General features: G+C 36.6%; 1 protein-coding gene across 1 annotated transcript in view; it reads right to left on the bottom strand.

Annotated features, from left to right (window-relative positions):
- The window catches only part of LOC306652586 (uncharacterized protein), a gene marked incomplete at its 3' end in the record, with an annotated part of 47,468 nt that extends 46,225 nt beyond the window's left edge, over positions 1–1,243 (bottom strand). The window contains exon 1 of the mRNA XM_079125400.1: positions 917–1,243. The remainder of the gene's footprint in view (positions 1–916) is intronic.
- Positions 1,244–24,811: the final 23,568 nt, after the last annotated feature.

Below are 24,811 nucleotides of genomic sequence, written 5' to 3'. Positions count from 1 at the left end.
TTTTTTCAGAGATGGCAGTCAAATGATCTGTTTTGTGGCTGCATGATCAAAAAGATGGGTTGTGGGTAAACACCGGAAAGCCACTATGGAGAGCCTGTCATAAGATGAAACCAGAAACAGTGGCTTGTTAAAGAAGAAATGCATTACAGACTACTCCACAGTTTCCACAGATTAGAGGGTTTATCAGGAAATTTCTTCATTAAGGAGACCCACATCATTCAATACAAAACCCAGTACTGAGATTGCATTTCCTCTAACATTTGCAGTGCTACCTCAGCATTCTCTGGGTGGGGTGAGGGGGAAGAAAGCAGGTAAGCTAAGGTTGTGCTCTCCACCATGAGGAAAGGCCTGATTGAGCCAGAGCAGAAAAGAAAACTGCTGGATCATATTTGCTTCATAAAAGCTATATGTTTCCAAAATTAGAAATCCTAGAAAGAGGTCCCTTTATTTCAGTTACATTAGTACCAGGGAAATGGGAAGATTTCAGAGCTTTGAAGTGTGTCTTTTTCATCTTTGGTTTGTTTTATCTTTGGGTTTCCCAACTTATTTCTTTTCTCATGATATATCTGATTTTTTTTCAGATATGTTCATTCATTCCTTGTTTTAGGGTCCTTGATCTCTTTTTCTGATTTTAAATCCTTTCTATTCTCATCCTTCTTGAATTTCATTCTCATCTCCTCTTCAGTCTCTGCTTACTGTCAGTACTTTCAATGTCATTTTTTTTTTTAGAATTTACCATGATAAATTTATTGTCCCTAAGGTCTTTTTTTCAGTGAGGTATACATTGTTATTTTCTACTGCTTCTCTTCATTGTCTGGCCAATATATTATGCATATTTTTCTATGTTTTGTTTGGCCTAATCTCCTTTCTGTAAGCAAATAAGTTGACAAGAAATTTAAATTGACACTTTACATACCCATTGCTGGCTATGTCCCATGCCATCAAGCCACTCCTGCTCTTCTGCTGATAACATGTCCAAATGTGACTCTGCTGATAAACATAAAGATGTACTTAAGCTACTTTAAACTGTTAGAATGAGTGAAAATCTGGCCACATAAGAAAGGATAATAGTAATACTTCTATAATTTTATTTTCACAATTATAATTTTAAATTAAATTTAATTTTAGGTGAATGTTTATGTTGTTTGAAACTTTTGGATTGTTGTGTGTGGGGGCCTAGAGATTGTACAAAGGCACAGGTGAATCCTTGCAGAGAACTGTGTCACTACTTCAAATCCCAAGTCTTTTTTTTATTTGGAGACAGGCGGTCTGCAAATTCCCTGGCTGATGTAAAACCTGTAATCAGCCTGCCTCAGCCTCCCAAGAATCTGTAAATAGAGATGTGCCCCTCTTCTCTCAGGGAATACTGAGTTATTTAGGGAGTAATTAGGCAGATCCAATACTCCTGAGACACTAGAGTTCATCATGTTCAATGCATATGATGACTCAAAAGTCCATCCATTCAAGGAAAAAGGACATTTTACAGAAAAAAAAATATTAAAATTACAATGGAAACAAGGGTCAACCTAGATGCCCTCAACAGATGAATGGATAAGGAAATGGTGACATATATACACAATGGAATATCATTGAGTCATAAAGAAGAATAATGTTATGCATTTGTATATAAATAGATGGAATTGAGAAATAACATGCTAAGAGAAATAAGCCAGTCACAAAAAACCAAAAGCTGAAAGTTTTCCCTGATAAAGGGATGATGATACATAGTGGAGATGGGGAGGTGGGAGGTGAGAGAAGGATGGAGAAACTTTAGGTTACATAGAGGAAGTGAGAGGGAAGGGGGACATGGGTATGAAAGATGGTGGAATGAGACAGACATCATTACTCTATGCACACGTGATTAAAAAATGGTATGAATCTACATCATGTACAACCATAGAAACAAAAATTTGTACCTATTTGTGTACAAAGAATCTAAATGAAGTCTCTAAATATGTGAAAAAATGAATAAACAATCTTCACACTCATTACTATATCTTTGTCATAATAGTAACTTTTCAAGAACAACTGCACAGCATTTTTGGAATTCAACAACAAAAACAAATGGTCACTGTTCCACTTTTACCAGTGAACTGCATGTTCCTTTTCTTTCCATTTTCTTCATTTCTTTTTTTAGTATTCACTCCACATTTGGAAGCATCAATCATAGTGCCTGCTATTCCTGGCATACACTGATTTTCCTTTACTAGTGTTACCTCACATATGGACCCTCTTTTCTACTGGGGAATAACCACTTGACCTGTAAATTATTCCATTTCCTCTCTATTCCATTAGGTCCTGGAGTGCCAGGGGATGCTTTTATATCACAGTGGTGTGAACACTTTGCAAACAAAATTGAGTGTGAGGTATGATTCTGAGGTCATAACAGGTTCATGGATAGTGCCTATTTTAGAGGTAGGAATGAATGCAGACTTAAGTAGTGAGGATAGCATGCAGAGGCAGAAAATGGTAGTGGTGTGGAAGAATGTAGCATGGCATAGAGACAGGCTTAAATGGCACAGTATTTGTCTGATGATATAGGAATTGGTGAAAACTGCCAGAGGAGTGTACAGGCAGGGAAAGGACTAAAGATGCAGATTAGGCACAACTGTACTGTGAAACATGCCTAGAAATGTTGAGGTATTTGGAAAACCACATTCCAAAGATAGTAACATGCCACATATACATACATAACTGGACCAATCAAACTGTGTGAGCATTAGAACTTGAGGCACATGCTCATGAATGGAGATGGATGATGAGAATGCAACCATGCACTACTGGTTTGATGCAGGCTTGAATGGAGGGCATATCTCCAGAAGGATCTGGATTTGTCATCACCATGGAGTGGATAACAAACATCAAGTCAAAGAGTGATGAGAAAACACTCCCTTGGTGTGTGGAAGTATTATGTATTGACTGTTCTGAGTCAAAATTTCAGGAAAGAGTGTTCAACAGTAAATGTTCATTTTACAAACAAGCGGTAAATGAAAGTACATAAGATCATACATTTTATCATTTCTTGCTACAAGCTGACCAGAAAGGTTGTCGAAGTCATGAAATAAAATGGCATATGAACCATAACAAATGTTTTAATGCATTCAGTCAGTACACTGGGTGTCATAGTAGAGTGGACAGTGTCTTATAAATGAGTTTCTCCTAATTTACAGACAGGACTTGACATCCTGGCTTCAAAAAAAATTTCCTTATGGTCTCAGGATTCTGGAATCTAACTCTGCTCCCCTAGGCCTATCTATAAAATTTGGGTGGCAAGCAAATCAGTCTCATAATCCAGGTAACTGGTGTAACAACTCCAATTTGGGAAGTTTATTTGTAGAAATGTCTATGATATGGTATTTTAAAACACCTTTTCCTCAGACATTTACAGAAATATTTTGAAACATGAATGCAAACACCAACACAAACCTGATGGGGCAAATCTTCCCAAAGCATTGCAGAAAACATTTAAATCATGAGTGAGAAATTGCCTATCATTTCATAGGTTTTAATATAGGTATTTTCATAGAAGTTGCACTGCAAAAGTTAACTGATTTCAGTTTCCTTGTTCCCTTCTTCTTATTTCCATTTTTTGGAAATGTATGTTTGATTTTGGTTGTAGGCTTTATGTTCCTGGAGACAAGATATTTTGTAAATGTTTTGTATTTCACCCAACATTCAGTTATTAATGAAACATAAAAGTAGATGATGAATTACCTCATAGGAAGCATGTAAGTCCTTAGATTCAGAAAAGAAAATTAAATATATACTTACAAAAACTGGAATATATCAATGCCACCTCATGTTCCTACTGAATGAATATGCAGCTTAGCCTGAGTGATAAGGATTTCAGAGAGAATTGATAAAGATTTCATTAGCTTTGGGTTTCTTATTTGTTTGGGGATTTTTGTTGAATATAACCACATGACTGAAATATACTAAATCAATATAAGAATTATAGCTTTAGTAAAAGCTGCAGTTAAGTTTCCAATGGTAAGAACACCTTTGTAATGACCATGAATACTTAGGGAAGGGTAAAATACCAATGTTATTATGCAGAATGCTAGAGAACAAGACATCTGTATGCAGAGGAGCAAGCAAGGAACCTGAGAAGTTCAACGTCAATGTTGGAGTAATAAGATGGTAGCACATATGTGGAGTGACCTGTCAGAATTGTTTGATCCATTTTATTGTAAGCATGCAACCTGTACTTCATTTGTCTTAGTATCAAAAATTCCAAAGTTGTGAAGAGAATCCATTTCTCATCAGACAGTTTTTTCTGAACTAATTAGATCAGACATATGCTTTTGGAACCAAAGCTAATATATGTACTGTTGTCTTTTTCATACCCATGTGGGACAGTGGCATACCTTCTTGTCTGAATCCTCTGGTTTAAGCCATTTCATGTATCTTCTTCCTCCCTTGTGCACAGATATAGGTTCCACATCTAAAAAGAAAAACAAAAACAAAAAAACACATGATAAAGATTAAAGAATTCAGAAAAGCCAATCCAAAGCAAAATGTGTTCTGAAAGTTCACAGATTTGACACATACCAGTTAAGTATTTTGCTTCAAAGTCTTTGGTATATACACTATGAGTATTAGTCTTGGTATTTGAGGAATAAAGGAATGAATTCCATCAAGAATTCTGGTGAAAATGACTCTGGTATAGCATACATAAATTTAATTGCAAATATTTTCAGAAAGTGCTGACTGAGCAGAAAACTAGATACCTAGAGATCAGAGTTTGGCACCCCAAGAGATTGCATTTTTGACATAACCGAGGATATGGATTCTTTCCAATGCAGTGGTAGATTAGTACTAGTAGTATTAGTAGTAGTACTAGTAGTAGAAGTACTAGTAGAAATAGTAGTAATAGTAGAAGAAGCCCCAATAATAATGAAATAATAGTTATCTTTAAAACAACCAAAGCTTCAAAATGCTAGGCCTCTCATCTGAATCACTGATATGTTTGCCACTGATATGAATGTGGGCCGGTTAGGTATGGAGGAGAAATTTATTCCAGTCCCTACTGGTTTCAATCATCTGTGGACCAGCAATCATCTCACCTTTGGTTTTAATGCAGGTACCCTGATAGAAGTGAATCACATTCTTTCAGTTTCCTCATTTATCCCCTCCAAAATTACCTAGCTATTATCTTTGGTTTTTCCCTCATTTCCCCTTCCCTTTAGCTTTTTCAAAAAAACCTTTAGAGCTAGGTACTTGATACTTTCTATTTTGGATTCTTTGAATGCAGTATCCCAAGTCCTTCTTGCCTGTCAAAGAAGAAAATTTATCTTAAAAACATGATTTCTAGAAGGGGTTTCAAGATGGCAGACTAGAGGGTGACTGCATCTCCTGACACCCCAGAACTCAGGATTCAAGAAGGGGAGGTATTGAGAGACTCCGACAAACTCAGAGACACTTGATGAGTCGCTCCCACTGGGTGAAGCTCGGCCTGGGCAGCAGGCCAGGACAGTGGGCAGATTCTCGAAGGAGGGCAGGGCAGTGAGAGAATTTCCCCAGCAGCCCAGCTCCATCCAGCAGCAGGCCAGTTCCATGGCCAGCTTCTTGGAGAAGAACCACCCAGTGAGAGGCTTTCTGCACACACCCAGCCCCAAGCAGCGGGCCATGGTCAGGTCTGCAGGCAGCTTCCCAGACCAGGACAGGAGGGCCAGAGGACTTCCCAAGCAGCATGGCTCCATCCAGTGGCATGCCCAGCTCACAGCCATCTTCTCAGAGTAGGTCCACCTAGAGAGAGGCTTTCTGTGCACAACCAGCCCCAAGCTGTGAGCCCTGGTCAGGTCTGCAGGAAACTTCTCAGACCAGGACAGGAGGACCGAAGGCTTTCCAAAGCAGCCTGGCTCCATCCAGCGGCAGGCCAAGTCCACAGCCAGCTTCTCCAAGCAGACCTGCCTAGTGAGAGGCTTTCTGAGCACAACCAACCTCGAGTCCCGCACCCAGCAGTGGGTCCCTGTCCCCAGACTGCTTCTCAGACCAAGGTAGGGTGGAGAGGGTGGTTCCCCATCAGCCCGGCTCCATCTGGTGGCAGGCCCAGCCCACAGTCAGCTTCTCTGAACAGACCCTCCCAGTGAGAAGCTTTCCACACACACACAGTCCCCAGTGGCGGCCATGATCCTGTCCACAGGCAGCTTCTTGAACCAGGGCATGGAGGCCTGAGGATTTCCTGGGCAGCCTGCCTCCATCCAGTGGCAGACCCAGTGCACAGCAGGCTTCTCAGAGTAGGCATGCCTAGTGAGAGTCTTTCGAAGCACATCCATCCCACAATTCTGCACCCACTAGCAGGCCAGGGGTAGCTTTCTTCTGAAGCACTGCATTATCAGTTTCCTCCAAGACTTCAGGCTACTGAAGGTTAAGAGGTGATATGCTAGAAATCTACAGGGACACTATAAGCCAATAGAGGAAATCTGCAATATCTCAGAGTCCCACTGATATTTGACCAATATGAGAAAACAAGGGAAGAAAATGTACCAAACAAACCTAGAAGCTATATCAATAAAACCCAATGACAACATGGCAGAAGAAATGGCAGAAAGAGAGTTCAGAATGTACATAATTAAAACAATCAGAGAAGCAAACAAGGAGATGAAAGATCAAATGCAGGCATTGAAGGATGAGATGAAAGAGCAAATGCAGGCATTAAATGATCACACCAATCAACAGTGAAAAGAGCAAATATGGAAAGAAAAAGATCATTTCAATAAAGAGTTCGAGATACTGAAAAAGAAAACAAACAGAAATTCTTGAAAAGAAGGAAACAGTAAACCAAATTAAAAACTCCATAGAAAGCATAACCAATAGGATGGAACACCTGGAAGACAGAACCTAAGATATTGAAGACAAAATATTTAATCTTGAAAACAAAGTTGAGCAAACAGTGAAGATGGTAAAAAATCATGAACAGAATCTAGAAGAATTATGGGATATCATGAAAAGGCCAAATTTGAGAATTATTGGGATAGAGGAAGGCACAGAGAAACAAACCAAAGGAATGAACAATCTATTCAATGAAATAATGTCAGATAATTTCCCAAATCTGAAGAATGAAATGGAAAACCAAGTACAAGAGGCTAACAGAACTCCAAATACACAAAATTACAACACATCCACACCAAGACACATTATTATGAAAATAACTAATATACAAAATAAAGGCAGAATTTCAAAGGCTGTGAGGGAAAAGAATCAAATTATATTCAGGGGGAAACCAATAAGTATATCAGCAGATTCTTCAACACAGACCCTAAAAGCTAGAAGGGCCTGGAACAACATTTTTCAAGCCCTGAAAGAAAATGGATGCCAACCAACAATCTTATACCCAGCAAAATTTACCTTCAGATTTGATGATGAAATAAAATATTTCCATGATCAATAAAAACTGAAAGAAATTTACAAAAAGAAAGCCAGCATTACAGAACATTCTCAGCAAAATATTCCATGAGGAAGAGATGAAAAACAATGAAGCAAATCAGCAAAGGGAGGAACTAGCCTAAAGGGATAGCCCAATTAAGGAGAAACCAAGTCATGCCAGAAAACAAAAATGAGTCAAATGACTGGAAATATGAATCATATGTCAATAATATCCCTGAATGTTAATAGCCTGAACTAATCAATCAAAAGACATAGACTGGCAGATAGGGTTAAAAAGAAAAATCCATCAATATGCTGCTTGGAAGAGACTGATTCATAGAAAGAGAAAACCACAGACTAAAGGTGAAAGGATGGGAAAAAACATGCCATGCACATGGACACAGCAAAAAAGCTGGAGTATCCATCCTCATTTCAGATAATGTGGACTTCAAGCCAACACTAGTCAGAAGGGATAAAGAAGGATATTTCATACTGCTTAAGGGAAGCATAAATCAGTAAGACATAACAATCATAAATATCTATGCCCTGAACATTGGCTCATTAATGCACATCAAACAAATCCTTCTCAATTCCAGAAATCAAATAGACCATAACACAATAATATCAGACAATTTTAACACACCTCTCTCACCACTGGACAGATATTCCAAACAAAAACTGAATAAAAAAAACATAGATCTCAATAACACAATCAATAATTTAGACTTAATAAACATATATAGAATATACCATCCAACAGAGAGTGAACATACCTTCTTCTCAGCAGCACATGGATCCTTCTCTAAAATAAACCATATTTTATGCCATAAAGCTAACGTTAGCACATAGAAGTAACAAGAGACACTTCCTCATATTCTATCAGATCATAATGGATTGAAATTAAAAATAAATGACAGAATAAATAGCAGAAACTACTCCAACACCTGGAGATTAAATAATATGATATTGTATGATGAATGGATAACAGAAGACATCAAGAGGAAAATTAAAAAATTCTTTGAAGTAAATGAGAAAAAAGAAATATCATATCAAAATCTCTGGGACACTGTGAAAGCAGTACTTAGAGGAAGATTTATTTCATTGGGTGTATTCAATAAAAGAAGTAAAAATCAAGAAATAAATGACTTAACACTACAGCTCAAAACCCTAGTTAAAGAAGAACAGATCAACACCAAAAGTAGGAGAAGACAGGAAATAGTTAAAATCAGAGCTGAAATCAATAAAATTGAAACAAAGAAACAATAGAAAAAATTAACAAAATAAATATTTGGGTCTTTGAAAAAATAAACAAAATTGATAAGCCCTTAGCCATACTAACAAGGAGAAGAACAGAGAAAACTCAAACTACTAAAATTCAGAATGAATAAGGAAATAACACGACAGACACGAGTGAAGTACAAAATATAATTAGAAGCTATTCTGAAAATCTATACTGCATCAAAAGAGATAATCTCAAAGAGATCAACAGGTTTCTAGAGACAAGAATTACATAAACTGTACCAGGAGGACATACACAACTTAAATAGATCAATTTCATGTAATGAAATAGAAGAAGTCATCATGAGCCTACCAACAAAGAAAAGTCCAAGACCAGATGGGTTCTCAGCCGAGTTCTACAAAACCTTTAAAGAAGAGCTCATTCCAATACTCTTCAAAGTATTCCATGAAATAGAAGAGGAGGGAACCCTCGCAAACTCATTCTATGAAGCCAATATCACCCTGATACTAAACCAGAGAGAGACACTTCAAGGAAAGAAAATTGCAGACCAATATCCTTAATGAACATCAACACAAAAATTCTCAACCAAGCTTTAGCAAATCACATACAAAAATATATTAAAATGATAGTGCACCACAATCAAGTGGGTTTTATCCCAGGGATGCAAGGTTGGTTCAACATCTGGAAATCAAATATATAATTCACCATACAAACAGAATTAAAGTCAAGAATAGAATGATTATTTAGATAGATGCAGAAAAAGCATTTGATAAAATACAGCATCACTTTATGCTCAAAACACTAGACAAAATAGGGATAGTGGAAACATTCCTTAATATTGTAAAGGCTATCTATTCTAAGCCCAAGGCTAATATTCTAAATGGTGAAAAACTGAAAGCATTTGCCCTAAAACCTGGAACAAGGCAGGAATATCCTCTTTCACCACTTCTATTCAACATTGTCCTTGAAACTCTAGTTAGAGCAATTAGAAAGACCAAAGAAATTTAAGGGATACAAAAAGGAAAAGAAAAACTCAAACTATCCCTATTTGCTGATGACATGATTATATATTTAGAGGAATGGGGAAATTCCACCAAAATCTTCAGGAACTCATAAGTGAATTCAGTAAAGTAGCAGGATATAAGATCAATGCTCATAAATCCAATGCATTTTTATACATAAGTGATGAATTTTCAGAAAGAAAAGTTAGGAAAACTACCCCATTCACAATAGCATCGAAAAAAATAAAATACTTGGGAATCAATCTCATGAAAGAGGTGAAAGACCTCTACAATGAGAACCACAAAACACTAAAGAAAGAAATTAATGAAAACTTTAGAAGATGGAAATGTCTCCATGTTCTTGGATAGGCAGAATTAATATAGTCAAAATGGCCATGCTACCAAAAGTGCTATACAGATTCAAAGCCATTCCAATTAAAATCCCAATGATTTACCTTACAGAAATAGAACAAGCAATCATGAAATTCATCTGGAAGAATAAGAAATCCAGAATAGTTAAAGCAATCCTTAGCAGAAAGAGTGAAGCAGGGAGTATTGCAATACCAGAACTTCAACAGTACTACAAAGCAATAGTAACAAAAATTGCATGGTATTGGTACCAAAATAGACAGGTATATCAATGGGACAGAATAGAGGACATGGACACAAACCCAAATAAATACAATTTTCTCATACTAGACAAAGGTGCCAAAAATATGCAATGGAGAAAAGATAGCCTCTTCAACAAATGGTGCTGGAAATACTGGAAATCCATATCCAGGAAAATGAAACTAAACCCCTATCTCTCACCCTCCTCAAAACTCAACTCAAAATGGATCAAGGACCTTGGAATCAGACCAGAGACCCTTCATCTTATAGAAGAAAAAGTAGGTCCAAATCTTCAACATGTCAACTCAGGATCAGACTTCCTTAACAGAACACCCATATCACAAGAAATAAAAGCAAGAATCAATTACTGGGATAGATTCAAACTAAAAAGCTTTCTCTCAGCAAAGGAAACTATCAGCAATGTGAAGAGAGAGCCCACAGAGTGGGAGAAAATCTTTGCCACCCATACTTCAGATAGAGCACTAATCTCCAGAATCTATAAAGAACTCAAAAAACTCTACACCAAGAATACAAATAATCCCATCATCAAATGGGATAAGGAAATGAACAGGACACTTCACAGAAGAAGATCTACAAGCAATCAATAAATGTATAAAAAATGTTCAACTTCTCTAGTAATAAAAGAAATGCAAATCAAAACTACCCTAAGATTCCATCTCACTCCAATTAGAATGAGGATTATCAAGAATACAAGCAACAATAGGTGTTGGAGAGGATGTAGGGAAAAAGGTACACTCATACATTGCTGGTGGGGTTGCCAATTAGTGCAGCCAATCTGGAAAGCAGTGTGGAGATTTCTCAGAAAGCTTGGAATGGAACCACCATTTGACCCAGCTATCCCACTCCTTGGCCTATAACCCAAAGGACTTAAAAGCAGAATACTACAAAGGTGCAGCCACATCAATGTTCATAGCTGCTCAATTAACAATAGCCAGATTGTGGAACCAACCTGGATGCCCTTCAATTAATGAAAGGATAAAGACACTGTGGTATATTTATACAATGGAATATTACTCAGCCATAAACAATAATAAAATTATTGCATTTGCAGGCAAATGGATGAAACTGGAGAATATCAAGCTACGTGAGATAAGCCAATCTCAAAAAACCAAATGATGAATGATCTTGCTGATAAGCGGATGATGACACATATGCAGGGAGAGGTGGCAAGAATGGAGGAAGGAGGGACTTTATAGATGGAAAAGAGGGGTGGGAAAGGTGGGAGATTAGGGAAAAATAAAACAGAATGAATCATACAACATTACCCTATGTAAATATATGATTACACAAATGGTATGCCTTTACTCCATGTACAAACAGAGAATCAACATGTATCCCATTCACTTACAATAAAAATAAATTTTAAAAAACATGATTTCTAAATCTCTGTCTTCTGCACTCTTCACACTACCCAAGAGATATGCTCAGAATTATAGCAATATTTATGCTGGCATGCGAGCTGCTTGTGTTCTGATGTGTGAGATCTAGTACTATTCTTCAAAATAACACCAAAGGGACATTCTCATTCTGGATAAGACAAAAAAAAGGTGTCTGCACAACCAGATCATTGGAATTACCTTAGAATATAAAGAAATCCTAAAAGCAAAGACATGTTGAATCAGAATGACATTCTGAACATGGCCCTATCAGATGATTCATTGCAGTTTCAGAGTTCCAGTAAGAACTCGTTTGGCTTCCATGATGTCTACATTAACTTGAATAGAGCTCTGGGTTTCTCCCCAGGATGTCTTCCTCAAATCAAAGTTTAGAAGGCGTTTTAAGCTTTTCCACAGTGCATTTCAGATACCTATGGATTTCTGAACCACTTCATAATCATTGAAAGTTTTTTCTATTTTCATAATTGATGTTTCTCCCCTACAAATTTTTCATAGGCAGTATCTACATATTTTTTGTCATTAGATTGTATACATGGATAATCTTTTGTGGTAAATAAATGTAGCAATGTGGAATCATTCCTTCTCTTCTCAACTCCTTTCCAAGTGCAATTAAGTCAGGAAGGTTGGGAGTTTTACTCTACCCCTCATTCAAATTTGGACCTGGATACTCACATGTTTCCCTCACTTTAAAAACACTTCTCTTTTCCCTGCTCATATGTGACTTGAATGTCCTTCTAGCTGCTAAGTACAATTGCTCCTTCTTTCATCATTGTCTCCTGGGAATCAATGCCTTTCTCACTGTTCATTCCCTCTTCTTCTCTCTCTTTCTTTATTTCAACTTTCCTTTGATTGAAGCATGTAACAAAATGCAATTCACAGCTCAATTTATTTATCAGTACCAACAGCTTAACCTGTGGCAGAAACCTAATAAGGTATGCCTTAATATATTTTTTTGTCCTTACTAGCCATCTCATGGGTACATTCTTGGAACAAATAAAATATATTAATGGTCATGTTTTAAGGCCATAGTCTACCAAAATATTTTGCATCATTTGTGGTTCTTATCTTCTACATGTCCATTTATGATGCTCTTTGCTCCTCAATCAGATCCACCAGATATGTCAGAATTGCACACCTTTGGATGTTGCTCCCAGATACACCGTGTAATAGAAATGTCAATAATGAGTAGCACAAATATTTCATCAACACTCTTAATTCATCACCATATATGTCAGGGAGAAATCATTGCAATTGGAAATTAGATTAATGCATTTTGAGCAAGAAAAATTTCCTGTAAGTTACACTATCCTAGGCACTGAGGCATACTATGAGCTCTTATGTCCATCTGGCTATTTTTGGAGTAATTCAGAATGAGGGACCTAGGAAATGTACTTCCTTTCAACAAATGCACTGATGTACATATATCCAAAACAAGTACCATGGATAATCAGTCAACTTTGTTTTGTCCCTGCAATTCTACAAATGCTGTATAAATCTTCTTTGAAATTGTTTTAACAATTGCATTTGATGTTATACAGCTTCAACTTTTTAAACACTGAATGGCCAAAATTTTAGTCTTAAATTTTGATACTCATTTGGAGGAGAGACATTCAATTCTGTCGCCTTGTGTAGGAATGATAAAGTGTTACACGAAAAGGAAAATATAGTAAGGAAATGTGTACTGAATTTGAACATAATAGCACACAGAATTTGGGTGCAGAATGCAATGCTTCCATTGAAGAAAATTCTAAGATGCATTTCAGAGCAAAAGCTGACATGGATCTCTGAATAACAGTCCATTTATAGAGGTAGGAATCATTTGAACTGGTGTGTGGTTGCTTGATGAAAAAGAAGACAGGCTGTGGGGAAACAACAAAGGGACACTTCAGAGAGCCTGTGACTGGATGAAACTTAGAAACAGTGATCTTTAAAAAAAAATGTGTTCATAGGAGAAACAGAATGCACATGGCCCAGGGGAAAACTAGATGAGAGGAAGAGAGGGATATTCTGCCTAGTGAGCTGAGCAGAATATCACCATTCCAAGTATAAAATGGAGGAAAACAGGAGAAAGGAAATTCACAAAACAAGAAATACAAATTGTCTACAAATGCATTAAAAACCCATCAACATTTTTAACATTCAGGGAAATACTATTCAAAACTCTATTCACATTTCTGCTTACCCCACCAGATCAGTACTTAACAAGTCTTAATATAATAAGTACTAGAGAGGTTTGAGGGATAAAATAACAATCATATACTGGGAGAAATACAATGGGGACTTCCACTTTTGAAAGCAATTTGGAGAGTCCTCAGAATACTAGGAATATGAACACCATGATATCCAGCTTTCCTGATCCTTGCTCATATTTCTAATATTCTTGTATCAATATGCACAGATGATACATGAAACTCAATGCATGTGGTTCTGGAAGTCACCATTAAATAGTCATAAAATGAGGGCTGGGTTGTGGCTCAGTGGTAGAGCTCTGGCTGAGCATGTGCAAGGCACTGGGTTTGATCTTCAGCATGACACTAGTAAAAGAAGAGAAAAGAAATAAAAGTATTGTGTTTACCAACAACTAAACATTTAGAAAATGTTATGAAATAATGCCAAATGCCCACCAAGAGAAGAATGGATCAAAACACATGGATATATTTGGCATTTATTTTGAGCAAATTAATTATTCATTCTATGCTCTAATATCAAAAAGAATCCACATATACTGTATAAAAACAGTGCCCTAAGTGCTTCCAAAATGTAAAAGTTGTGGCATCCGAATCTCCCTAATTATATAGAAGGATGATATTTTATAGTAAAACATCAGAAAGTTATGTAGATTACTCTAAGTCCAAATATAATCTTTTCAGCAAAGGAGAGACTTGGATTTTCCCTGAGATATCAAGGAAAATTTGATGTACTTCCAAATCTTCCAGGAATGATCAGAGTATGTGTTCAGGAGTCTCTTCTTTCAGGATACTTTATCTAGGCTTTCTTCCTCAGAAATCAGAAAAATACCCAGTTTCTATGTATTTTTTTAAGACTGAACTCAGAATAAAACAATATTTGGGAGGCACCCTTAACCAGCATCAAGGTGGGAGTAATAGAGAAATGCAGACACACTCCTGCTGAGAGATCTGGACTTCTAAAGCATGGTCCTGTGGTGTATGTTAAGAAGAGAGGCTCATGGCACTGCTATGGCATCATAGTGTCTGCAGCTCAGTGACATCAAGTGCCAGCAGTAAGACTGGTAGGAAAAAGACTGCATGCAGTACCATAGACATGAGAAAGATCACTAGGCATGGTCAACTCACTCTGATGAGAATCATTTGGAATAGTTACCCCAATTACCACCATGCAGGCAGTTGAAGGCACCCTCCTGGGTATTAAAATATCATCCTAAGGAAAAAAGCTCTTTTGGGTGTCCCAATTTTGCCACTCTCTGTTAGAGATCAGAACCCATTGGATATGTGGTACCTCCCTGATGCAGTAGTCATCACTCCTCACAAGATGTTGGAGGTTATGCACAATTTCAAGTTTTATTTACAGAATATCTCCCTTGGTAGAGGGGTCATAGTCCAAAATAAAGTTGGAAGAGTTGATATTTCAGTGTCCTCAGGCTAACTAGTGAGATTATTAACATGAAAATGTACAGACAGATACAGAAACATAGCAGGAGGAAAGAGACTCAATATATTCTCTTCTGAATTATTCATAGTATTAAACCACAGTATATTTCAGAGAATAGCAAATATTTTAAACAGTTTTTATAAGTACTGTAAATATAAAGAATACAAAAATACTGGTAAAATGCCCAAGACATTTTAAAAATGTGTTCAGAATATCAACCTGAAAACAACCTAGGTATGTACACTAATTCTTGTCTAAATCATTCCCTTGACCTATAAAACCCAGCTTGCATAAGGTTATGTGAGCTATTTTTTGTATGTTTCTGAATTCTTGTTGTTACATTATGGTGGAAACAGCAACAAAATGGGAGCTAGTCAAAAATATCACACTATATTACTGACACTTGCACCCCATCATAAAACTTTGAAAGCATCTTCATCCATGAATTTTCCTTGACTATAATGCAAATATGGCACTTAAATATTTGTGTGAAAGAAGAAAAATAATTACAAAGAAGAAAACAATAAAATTACCTAGTTTATGTTTTCATTAGACAGAACTACTCACTGAAGGACATACTGACAGAGTTCATGACCATACTACTCTGGCTGATTTTAAACACATCATAAAATAAAAGCTATGAAAAGTGATTTATTTCTTTTAGTCTGCTGTATAAAACAAGAACAAAAACGTTATGTTAATAAGACAAAGGAACTGTGGGATACTTCCAAAGGCTAATAAAAAAGAGCCATTAATCTCATCACTATATTTATAAGAAAAAAATACCCCAAAATTTGGTCCAGGACTATGACTCCCTTTGTACATCTAAAAATGTGAGAGGGTACAAAGTAGGGAAATGACCATTATCAGCTAAATGGGAACAACAAAGGCAGGAGTGGACTCTAAGACCAAAGGAATCTAACAACACTTCACTTCCAAGAAGTAGTTTCTGGATGGCAGAGAGTGTAAAAGCTACAAACATGTACTTCAGGAAAAGCCTAGAACAGCAATTTGCTACAGTGATTAAACCAGGAAATAGGTACAAAGAAAAACTATTCTAGTTTCTGTACCAATGTCAACATGGACAATGTTCAGCAGATGACACCAAAGACACTGCAGGAGAGAAGAGTTCTGCTTCCATCTAGGGCACTGTTTGGCAGGTGTCTCCAGCACCAGGCTCCTGCTCTGCACCACAGTTCACAGCTTCCTCTGCACCTTCCCTCCTGAGGCTACAAGTCTGTAGAACACATGTCCTGCTGAAACACCACCTATAAACATGTTTCCCTGGTACCAGAGAGGGTGATGTTATAGCAAATTCCATCAAAACCCTTTCTCTGTTGTCCAGTGAGTCATAGATGATCCCTCTCCAATGAGGCCTGCATCTCAAACTCTGTGAGGGCTGCTTGCTTGGTTACTCAATCACAGCCCTACAAGCACAGGGTGCACTGGCATCTATTACTATTATTTTTCACAGTTCTCTTTACTTCTTACAAGGCAACAGCCTGTGATAGTAATTCTTTAAATTAAATATTCTCTGTTCTCATTACTGTGCGACTTCCCTTTCCTCACTGGACCCAGAGTAGCAAAATCCTGAACACCAGAAAGACAGTGGTTGGCAATAAAATGATCTGAAAATACAATACAGTATTTGCTAAGCCAAAGCATTCACGCTCCCCTGAATTTGACTTTAACTGCTACACTATACAAACACTCCCTTCCTTTTGGAGAGAAAAGGGGAGTTTATCTTAGTTTTGTGAAAAATTATAAACAATTGTCAACAGGTATCCTCTGTTAAAAACTTATCCATTCTGAACTCAAAGAAGTCACATGCCAGCAGTGACTAAGACTACTCAGGGCAACAGCTATCAAAACCACCATCCTTAAGTTCTTGACCTGGAAATTCACCTTACAGTCAAAGTTTTATAAAGGAGGATGCTTCGGGAATTTCAATTACTGCAAGCAGCTTGAATAGTTTGTTAACTGAAGCACAAGATCATTCTGGTGTCCGTGTTTCTCCCCTATAAACCTCTAAAATTGTTAACACACATAGAAAAGGATAAAAAAAAAAATCCATTAACAAATACGTTAATCAAATAAGCAAGATAGGCAGGTTAAATACAGAAATCCAAAAGGGCAGGGAAATTCCTAAAAAAAAAAATTCAAGGGTTAAAATTAGTAAGGATTATTTTTTCTTTACAGTAACATTTCAAGTTGAAGAGAATAAGACAATTAAAAAGAATTCTGGGGGGAAAAAAGTAATCCCAGGGTTGTAGGAGCACAGGATGAAAACCAAATATATAAATAGGCACTAAGGGATTCTTTTAATTTGTTATATCACCTATTCAGCAGAAGAAAAAAAAACAATTTTGGAACACAGTAACAGTCAATGACAATAAACCACACACTTTTGTTATTGTGATCAAATATAATACAATGAACACTATGGAACTGTGGTACCTGCCAGAAAGACAGCCTGTGTCACTCAAGAGAATGTATTTATTTTGGTGTTGAGCAAAAGGTAATGTTGTAGAGGAACAAAAGTACTCTTAAATACAGCAAAAGTTTTAATAATGTCTGCTGCTCTGTGACATTTTTGTCATCTCTCTCACCTGAGCCTAGAATGAAAATACTTTTTTATATTTTTAGAATGAACTCAGACACAGTCCTACTGAGAAAAATGAATACACACAAGTTCTTCAAGTACTAGGCTCTTTCTCAACCAAATTGGAAAGAAATTGATAAGAACCCCAGTTTTGGTTTGCCACAGAGTTATTTACATGGCTGTTAATTTTGTCCTTTCCTCCCTAAACATATTACCTCTGAGATTTTAAGGTAGGTGTGTGTGTGTGTGTGTGCGTGTGTGTGTGTGTTTATCTCCTGCTTTACTGGTTGAAACATTAACCTATTAGCACAAATTGTCTAGTGCATTCAATGAAGTTTTAGTAAGTTTCTAAATTAATTTCATAGGGAAGCAGGTCCCCGACATCACTTCAAATTGAGTATCTGATGCTGGGCTTGGTGGTGCATGTCTGTTATCCCAGCAACTGAGGCTGAGGCAGGAGGATCACATGTTTAAGGCCAGCCTGGGAAATGGTGCCAGACCCAGTCTCAAAATAAAAAAAAAAAAAATAGCTGGGGATGTAGTTCTGTGGTAAAATCCCACTGGGTTCAATTCCCTAATATCAAAACACACAAACAAATTTAGCATATCTGAAACCAAAATCCTCAACATGGCCTGCCTCAACTTTCAAACCACCTTTTGTTACTTTCACTGGCCTTTGTGAAAATCCTTTTCTGTCACTATCCTTAACATTTTTTCCTAGATCACTGTAATGAACTTCAAGATGATCTGAGTTCTCACACCTTAAGAGGATACCAGATACCTAAACAACCAAATTGTCTCAACATCCTTACCTGTGCTCTTTTTATCTCTGCCTTAACAAATTGATTACTGGTTTAAAACCACAGTGTATTTTATCTTACAGTTATGTACATCAGATGTCTGATACAGGTCTTGTTGGTTGTTAAAAGTAAGGGTGTCACAGCAGGACTCTTCCTTTCTGGAGACTCCAGGGAAGACTGTTCCCTTGCACTGCAATGTCTGGCTCTGGCTCGCAGTCATCCTCCAACTCCAAAGGCAGGTAGAAATGGGTCCTTCTCATTCTGCTCTCTCTCTGGTTCTGTCAACTTTGTTTCCCCTTCCACTTTAAAGGACACATGTGAGGTTACACTTGGCTCATCAGGATAATCCACAATAATCTTTCTATCTTACTGTAAGCTGATTAGCATCCACACTTCATCTGCATCCTTAATTTTTCTTTACCAAAAGATCACACATTCACATCTGGGGATTAGGACATGGACCTACGGGGAAAGAAGGGGCATTGTTTACCTACCAGACTACCCAAAACATATTTGTCCTCTACTCTTTAGTGGAACATTGTTCTGCATGGAGAAATGAACACAATTCATCTTAAATAAGTACACTAGCTGACTAAATTCATCCCTACATCTCCCATTTTTAATTCAGGAAACAGGTGAAGAACTAAAGATCCTGCAAGCAAGTATAGCGAGAAAGATGCTGTTATCATTGCTTGAAAAAACCTGGAATTCATTTTTGCTTATACATAATGCATGGTCATACTCTTAAAATGGCCTAAAGTCCTCTAACTGAAATAACAATGGCACCAGAGATAAACTGTACAAGAACATGAAAGCCCTGACTCTCAATTTTACTTAAGTACCAACTTGAAACACAACAGACCATCACCTTTTGGTATGATAATTGTCAAGTAATGCAAACATACTGTTCCCATTTTAAAAACTCTGCATTTTTGATATCTTAGACCACTGTGAGAAATTGTACCTAAACATAAACTTCAAGTGTGAAACTGGTGAGGGTTCATTCTAATTACTGAACTTACTTTTTGGATAGTGAAAGAAAAGCTACCACAAGAGTTTATTTAGTGTGTTTACCAAAATTCAGTTCTGCATGAGTAAAGATCCTGTAGAAGACAGTGGTCCATGGATTTTCTTTACTATAGGCATTCACTAGTCTATATGTAGCAGATTCAAAATTCTCAAAATGTTAATGTTTTGAGATTCCCATGAATCTCCCTGGAGGTAAATGCTTTTTTGTATCACTTAAAATAAATGAGAAGATTACTGGACCAAACACACACAAACACACACACACACAAATATTTAGGAGCAGGACTTTATTTTAATAATGTTCCCTATTAACAGAAGCCAATGAAGGGTTAGAAAAGAAACACTGTCCTTTACAAATAACCTTTAAAATAACAATGAGAAAAGGCCCAAAATCAAACATATTTGAGATCTGAATTTATATTATTTACCACACTACTGACCAAAAACCTATTGACTTACCTCAATTTTATGAATCAAATTAAATAATAAACATTCAAATTTAGTATTTTTACAATCGAGTACTATTAAGTGTAAAAGGACAACTGGGCATGGTGGCACAGGCCTATATTCCCAGTGGTTCTGGAGACTGAGGCAGGAGGATCATAGTTCAAAGGCACCCTCAGCAAAAGTGAAGTGCTAATAAGCAACTCAGTGAGATCCTGCCTTTAAATAAAATACAAAATAGTGCTGGGGATGTGGTTTAGTGGTTAATTGTCCCTGAGATCTATCCTCAGCATGACTCCCCTCAAAAATAGTGAAAAGAATGAATGGACAAGTAACTGGTATTCAGATTCCAAAGATTAAAACCAACTAATCCAAGTCTTTCTACAGTATATTTGTTCTAATTCAAACACTTCTTGGTGGCTCAAAGTTACTATGAAGAATAGTAGTGATGATAGTATGTCAGGAACACCTCATGGGATGGGGCTGAGTGGTAGAGCACTCACCTGGCATGAGTGGCACCATGGGTTCAATCCCCAGCACCACCAAAAAATAAAGGAACACTTCAAAGATCATAGACATAGTATTAATACTCCAGGGGTTAAAACTCTAAACAAGTCATTTCTGATTTCTTCTTTGTGTAACCAGATGATTCAAATTGCCTCCTTTATTTTATCTACACTGTATGAAGCCCTATCTGCATCAGCCTGTTCTGGACTATGGAACAACTATTTTTCTTGTTATTCAAGGTTTTTCCTCTAATTTTTTAACTCCTCCCACTCACTGTTTGCAATACTTATAAATAAGGTATGGCTGGTCCACACTGGCCTCTGCTTAAATACATATGGCTGCTGTGTGACGTCCCTCACTTTCTGCTGCAAAGTAAGTGATCTCATAATCTCTGAAAAAACAGCACACAAAATAACATTGCCTTAATTACTGATTATTAAAGGAACTATAAAAAATTATATAAAGCTTTGGGATGTTTCCAGTATATTGGTGCATTTAAATCTTCAAAAAATTTCATATACACAGTATTATTTTCAATGGTGGAAATTTACAAAAACGGTATTAAATTAACTTGCTCAAGCCTTTATAGCTACAAGGAACCAAAATAGGTTGAGGTTTAGGTGTATCTCACACCAAGCTCTATGTCCTTAAGCACTGTAGATCACTGAGTACAATATCATCAGTATTTTACAGAAAACACAACAGATTCATAAAAATGCAGTCACTTTGTGTCTGAGACCATGTATCCTATCATGGTAATAATACTTGCCTGCCTCTTTAACAACATGAAAATGATGTAACAACAAAGATATAAGGGTCTCAACATACTGCCTGGAAAATCCAGGAAGCATCACTGTTATGGTTTAGATATTAATTGTTCCCTCTTAAAGTTCATGTATAAAACATGCAAGGAAGTTTAGGGGTGAAATGACTGGGTTATGAGAACCTTAACTTGATCAGTGTGTTAATCCCCTGATAGGAGCTAACTGGGAGGTACTATAGGAAGGTAGGGTATGTATGGCTAGAAGTTGGTCCCTGGCCATACGTTTGTGGTCTGTATCTTGTCTGTGGTGAGTAAAATGGTCTCTCTCTGCTTCCTGGAGTAGTGCCTTGGCTGTTTTCCTCCTCCAAGTCCTTCTGCCATGATGACCTGCCTCATATACGGCCCAGAGCAATAGAGTCAGCCATCAATGGACTGAGAAATCTGAAGTTGGGAGCCCAAATAAACTTTTTTTCCCCTAAATTTGCTCTTGTCCACAAGTAAGATCACAACAGCAGAAAAAGTTGACTAAAACAACTCAGTAATATCAGGCATTCTCTGAAAAGAGAGGCTATGTCATTTACATAGTATTCTAAATGAATGGTGACTTCTGGGCTGTGTACCAGATGTATATAAATATATGACTTATGATATCAGTACAATCAACATTCACTTTATTAAATGCTATACAGATACAATAAAATCAGTAATGATGATAAGTCCCTGTCAAGAAAAAGCAAGCTTAGTGTTATTTATAAAAAAGCAAGCTTACCATAAACAATGTTCATCATAAACAATGAGGTATTTCAACTATTATAAATCCATGCTGATTTCTTCCTTTCTTTTCATTGAAAGCCAAATCAATGGCATGAAAAGCATAATACAGAAATAGATAATAGTATAGTACAGTAGGGTATAATGCAGCTATAAATTACTGTAGAGTTTCCTACATCCATTTCTAGTTATCTTTGTTTCATGAAAGAAGAAAGAGTTCAAGTCACTCTATTCAAAGGGAAAAGTAAATCCTATTAAAATATTTTAAAAGTATTTAAAGAAAATTTCTCAGGATGGGATTTATTATGCATTTTAACTCACTATGTACCCTGTAGTCTTTTTCTTGAAACTAGAACTGCAGTGACTTTTTGTGTTCCAAAATTCACTCTTATATTTGAGTATGAAGATGAAACAGGATTTTAAAATCCACTCTAGTTATCAAAATACAAAGAAGGAAAACATGAAAATTTAGAGTAAAAAGACTTTCAGGTGTCACAAGAATAAAATAAGCAATCATTCTAAACACTGTAAACCGAAGATTGTTTTGTACTAGTTTTTTGAGCTATGGCATTTCTAAATATTTCCTTCTACTAATTTAAGACTCTGCTTTTGTTTTATCCAGTATTGGAATTGAACTCAGGGCCTTGGCCAATCTAAGCAAGACTTTACAACAGTTATACCCCCAAAGCTTAGTATGTGAATGATGGACTGCCAAGATACAATTACACTTATCACAACAAAAGTTCTACATTATTTACCCACTGGCAATTATAGAGATACACTGACTGATCCACCTGAGGTTTCTTAACCAACAGTTTAAGCACCATGTGGTCAGTCATTTATGTGCAGAAATTCCCTGACATGTTAAGTCAAGGCTTTATCATAACCTGGGTTACTAAAATGCAAGTTCATAGGCCTACAAAATTCAGTCATATTTTTCATTGTTCTATCACTAAATATACTTCTTATATGGCTGCAGAACTTAAAGCCAGGTTTTTTCATGTTGATGATTTTCTTAAAACAGATAGAATTAAAGGATATATCACTGGTATATCTGTCTCTTACAGTTTAAAGTCTTTCTACAGTGAATTTGTACTGCCATTATACAGGAAAAACATCAAAAACCAAATAAATGAGATTATATTTTCCAGGTTTACAACATCTACTACAAATTAAGGGATCAAAAGAGAATCAAAGTGGTTCATAAATGGGTAAGCACAGACCTCTTTAAAAAAATATCTAAGTCACACTGGATCAAATCTAGATAGCACATAAACACCACTATCAAAAGAAGCAGCATAGCACATAAACACCTAAAAACAAAATTTTGAGGCCTATCAGAAAAACATTCAAATCCCCTATTACTTGTTTGAAAAATATAAGGCTTGGAAAAATGACTTCTCAGACATAACCTGATCAACAATCTAACAGAAGCTAAGTAACTGTCACAGTGGACAAAACAATACTCTGTATTTATAGTGTCCATGATCAGAAGGAGTCAAAGAAGATAAACTGTTCATTTACCTTTTGTCCCATCATCATTTTATTTCACTTCGTTATTCAATAGATTCTGACTTTCATCATTCCCACCAGGTATTTTCAAGAGAATTCTAGAGTTTTTAAGACTGTGCAGTGTCTATTCATTTCCTTAGCCCATTTGTTGACTGGACTATTTGAATTCTTGGAGTAGAGTTTTTTGAGTTCTTTATAGATTCTGGAGATTAGTGCTCTATCTGAAGTATGATTGGCAAAGATATTCTCCCACTCTGTAGGCTCTTTCTTCGCATTGCTGATAGTTTCCTTTGCTGAGAGAAAGCTTTTTAGTTTGAATCTATCCCAGTGGTTGATTCTAGCTTTTATTTCTTGTGCTATGGGAGTCCTGTTAAGGAAGTCTGGTCCTAGACCAACAAGGTGAAGATTTGGACCTACTTTTTCTTCTATAATCTGCAGGGTCTCTGGTCTGATTCCGAGGTCCTTAATCCATTTTGAGTTTAGTTTCGTGCATGGTGAGAGATATGGGTTTAGTTTCATTCTGTTGCATGTGGATTTCCAATTCTCCCAGCACCATTTGTTGAAGAGGCTATCTTTTCTCCATTGCATATTTTTGGCCCCTTTGTCTAGTAGGAGAAAATTGTATTTATTTGGGTTTGTGTCCGTGTCCTCTATTCTGTACCATTGATCTACCTTTCTATTTTGGTACCAATACCATGCTGTTTTTGTTACTATTGCTTTGTAGTAGAGTTGAAGATCTGGTATTGCAATACCCCCTGTTTCACTCTTCCTGCTAAGGATTGCTTTAGCTATTCTGGGTTTCTTATTCTTCCAGATGAATTTCATAATTGCTTGCTCTATTTCTGTAAGGTACACAATTGGGATTTTAATTGGAATTGCATTGAATTTGTATAGCACTTTAGGTAGTATGGCCATTTTGACAATATTAATTCTTCCTATCCAAGAACATGGAAGATCTTTCCATCTTCTAAGGTGTTCTTTAATTTCTTTCTTTAGTGTTGTATAGTTCTCATTGTAGAGGTCTTTCACCTCTTTTGTGAGATTGATTCCCAAGTATTTTATTTTTTTCGAGGCTATTGTGAATGGGGTAGTTTTCCTAATTTCTCTTTCTGAAGAT

Source organism: Sciurus vulgaris (assembly GCF_902686455.1).
Source record: "Sciurus vulgaris genome assembly, contig: HiC_scaffold_316_arrow_ctg1, whole genome shotgun sequence".
NCBI lineage: Eukaryota > Metazoa > Chordata > Mammalia > Rodentia > Sciuridae > Sciurus > Sciurus vulgaris.
Note: the sequence above shows the minus strand (reverse complement) of the source record. Positions and strands in the feature narration are given on the sequence as shown.